The following is a 3,988-nucleotide window of genomic DNA, read 5'->3' as shown; positions in this document are numbered from 1 at the left end:
GCGATACTGTTTTTTGTTTGTTTGAAGTGTGCTGTTTCGCTGGAGTAGAGCAGCTATTGTCAAAAGTTTTCCATCTCACCAGGCTGTCCCTTTCCTAGTCCTTCAGCCAGAGAAGGCACGCTTTTGTTGTTGTTGTTGTTGTTGTTTTTAGTTTGTATCCCTTCACATTTTTGGGTCATAGGCTTCTTCAGCTCCAAGTCTGGGATACTTGAGGCAAAGAGAAAACCCAGGTAACTTGCCACCATGCTGCTTCTTGGGTCCCACAGTTCCTAGTCATTGTTTCTTCTCTCCGCCTTTCAGAGTCTTCTCACATTTGTTTTATATATAATGTCTAGGGCTTTTAGTTGTACTTTACGGGAGAAAGGGGAAAGTATATCTACTCCATTTTCCTTGAAGCAGAAGTCCTGATGCATTTTTAAAAGCTGGCCTCTGGTTCCACTTTCACAAACAACATTTCCCTGTGAAATAGGGGCAGCATCCCAGTGTCCATCAAAAGAAATAAAAAACAAGTTTGCAGGAAGAAATGAGATGATCAGCAAAGTTTAGACCATCCCAATCTGCCTGCCAAAATATTACACCATGGGCAAAAAGCTACCTCTGTTTGCTAGAAATGCAAGAAAATGAGATAACGTGAATATTGATGATTTCATCCATTGCCCACACAGAACTCACTTGTCCGGGATCTACATGACTAAAATCTGCTGGTTCTTCTCTGCCTTCCCCCCAACTGCAACAACTATGCACGGCTTCTCCACTGTCCACAAGCCTCTCAGAGACTTCATTCCCTTCCGTCAATGAACTCACCTCCTCTTCCCAGGCAGAATACACACTACGAAACAGGAAGTACCTCAACTTTCAGCACCAATCTTCCATTACCCATGTCTGCTATGGCCACTTTGTATGAATTAGAAAGAAGCAGTCTTCCCTCAAGGCTCTTTACTACTATCTGCCAGGAAATAGTCATGGTTACTAATCAAAATTAGGATGACATTGCAGTCAATCCTTTGGATTTGTGAAATGCACAACCTGCTCAACAGCACAGATCCTACAAATCCACCTGTGCTTGCCCCTCTCCCATCTTCCTTTCCCAGGGTCACTACCTGAGGTCAGCCCCTCCACCTGTGCTCTATGTACCCTCTCTCGACCTGTCCTGCCTTAAGAATTGTCCTCATAAATGACTCTCAGGCATGGGTCAATTTGGTCACCGGCTGATGAGCACCGAAGACCTCTGGCTCCTCCTCATCGATATTTAAGCAAGCTTATTCCTCTCCAATCTTTAAAAAATAATAATTAAAAAACATGAACATCCTTCTTCCAGTACCCGTCTTGTTTCTTCACAGGCAGCTACTCAGAAGGCCTGTTTATGCTCAGTTGTCTCCGTTTTCTCACTGTCACTCTCACTTCTCAACTCCCCCCAAGTTGGCCTCCTCCCACCATCCCAGTGAACCCGTTCTAGCCAATGGCAAGGCTTGTTTAGTCGTGGCATTTCTCAGTGGTCATCTCACTAATTTCTCAGGAAAATTGAGAGGGTTGAACACCCTTCCTAGAAGCACTCCTCCCTCGCCTCCTGAAATTCCATTTGCTCCTGGCTTTTCTCCTAAGGCTGCCTGCTCCTCTTTTTCCTCTCCTGACGTAGAGGGGCTCTTGAGGCTGTCCTGGGCCTCTTTCCCAAACGGTATCCTCTCCTCCGGGTAATCTCTTCCATGCTTCTGCTCCATTCCCACCCCCACGCACAAATCTAAGACACACGCTTCTGGCCCAGGCCTCTCCCCTAAGAGGTCCCAACAGGCACACCCTTGCGGAGCGGTCACCCAACTCTGCACGTTCCACACACCCCACCCACCACCGCCTACCTCCCAAGCATCTCAGGAACCCTCCCTCCTCTAATCACCATGCCACAGCCCTGGCCCAAGTAACCACAGCCAAACGAGCCTCCAAAGATTCCCCCCGACCAAGTGGGCCCGTGTACTCCGTGGGCCTCGTGCTTCAAACCCTCCCCAGGACCGTGGTCAGTCCCTCCGCGTCCATCTCTAGGAGGCTTGAACACCAGAGGGAAAACTCCAGGTGGGTCCTGTTCACTGGGTTCTGGCACACGGCACCGTGCCTGACAACTAGTGACGTCAGTAAACACCCCTTAGACCCTCAGAGCCAGACAACGAGAAGGAGAGAGACAACGTCTACCCTCCCTTCGCAGGTAGGGGGCCGAAGCTCAGAGCCCCCGGGCCACAATCCCCATCCGCCACACACAACATGGCGGCGACCTGAACCCGCGCCTGACTTCCGTTTCCGGTAATGAAATACGTCACTTCCCCTCCGGTTGCCCGGGAGCCCCCGGGAAGCTAAGCGGGCGAGCCTCCTCTGCTCCTCTCCTCTTCCCTGCTCTTGCGTCTGCTCCAGCGCGACCTCACCGAGCGGTTCCGAGGCTCTGCCGCCAGCGGCCTGTCGGTGAGAAGGGGACCGGAGAAGGGGCGGTCCCGGGTGAAGGGGTGTCTCAGGGGAGGGGCAGAGGGAGAGAGTGGCTGGGAGACAGGTCAAGTAAGTTGACCTGTCGGGCAGAGCGGGTTATTATTGGACTATTGGAAGGGGCAGATGCAGTGTGTGGGCAGAGACAATGACGCTTGGTAGCCGGGACTTCATTGCCATAAAATGTGTGTGTACAGAGGGCCTCAGCGCTCTGAAAACCGTTTTCTAATCCTGTGAGGTTTACTCATTAAATGGGCCCACCCACCAACCACACCTGCTGTCTGGTAATCTTTCCTCCTGTTTCTGAGACCATCCAGCACGAGAAGAAGTCTTTATTGGTTTTCATTGATGGCGGGCACCATTTTTCACTCTTCTCACCCTTTTATTGAAATAGCAGTGAAAACCCAAGTGGAGAAAGCACTATTAAGGGGGCTGAAAAGCCTGCAGGAGACCAGAGCCATTGACTTTTAGTTCAAAAGTGAAGATCTCTTTTACTGGAAGGAACTTAAGGATTTTGGCATTCTAAGAGATGCTGTGGGACTTGAAAACAGTAGAAATTTTGCCATAGATGATAGGCAAGATGGTCACCAAATGGATGTCCCCTGACTTGCCTAGTGAACAGAGCCGTAACCTTCTTCAGCAACTACCTTGGCATTGGAACAAGCTGTAAAGGTTGCCCTTCTTCAAACCAGTCCTTACTTACATCCCCACATTCGGTTTTGCATAGTTGCTTTATGTGGTTTCTGGCCTGATTGTTTTTTTGTTTGCTTTTTTGTCAGGCTGCAGCAGAAGTCCCCAGGTAGCTGAGAAGTTCGTGGAATCTTTTTATTGGTACAACTTTCACAACACTTGTGTTATAGTGTGGAGTAAGGGTGACCAGACATTTCTCAAGTGCACTGTTTACCTACACAGCGCACTGCAACTTGACTTCTGAAAGTCAAGAGAAGCAGGTTGGAACAATTGTTTTGTGTAACATAGAAAGGGCATTTCATTTGATAACAGGAACACAGCTTTTGTGCAAATAAAATGTTTTAAAAACTAGCGTGTGATTTTTAGTACTTAGCATATAATTTTAGTTATCAATTGGTTCATAACAAACAACTAATTAGGTACCCCACTCAGACATTTCTCTAAATGAAAAGTTCTGCTAAATCGTATTTGTGAGCATTGATCAAAGCTAGTGGGAAAAAGAGATTAAGATGAAAATCATGGGATTAAATTTTTAATTAGTTTGCCCCTTGAACAATTGCTTGATGTGACACAGTGACTGATTGGCTACTTATGCCTGCCCAGGAAGGCTCCGATCTGCTACAAAACCTCTGAACATAAAAGTGTTTTACAAAAGACTGAATATTTTATTCAGCTATTTTTCTCTTTATTCCTGGTTAACAAGGAATTGAAAAGGAAGGCAACATCTGGGATCTCACCGTCCTTTGTCTGGTGATACATATAAAGTATGAGATGTGGGCTTCAGTCAGTTCATTAACAAATATCTCAGACTTAACATGTCTAAAATAAAACTGTC

General features: G+C 47.3%; 1 long non-coding RNA gene across 1 annotated transcript; it reads left to right on the top strand.

Moving 5' to 3' along the window:
- Positions 1-2,332: 2,332 nt before the first annotated feature.
- On the top strand, positions 2,333-3,505 carry LOC147912651 (uncharacterized). The gene is made up of 2 exons (XR_015549792.1): positions 2,333-2,445; positions 3,243-3,505. It is a non-coding gene; the product is annotated as an uncharacterized LOC147912651 (long non-coding RNA).
- The last annotated feature ends 483 nt before the right edge of the window (positions 3,506-3,988 follow it).

Source organism: Ceratotherium simum, chromosome 34 (assembly GCF_057802395.1).
Source record: "Ceratotherium simum simum isolate JZ-2026a chromosome 34, ASM5780239v1, whole genome shotgun sequence".
In the NCBI taxonomy this organism is placed as follows: Eukaryota; Metazoa; Chordata; class Mammalia; order Perissodactyla; family Rhinocerotidae; genus Ceratotherium; species Ceratotherium simum.
The sequence above is the reverse complement of the archived record's forward strand: the minus strand, read 5'-3'. Positions and strand labels throughout refer to the sequence as shown.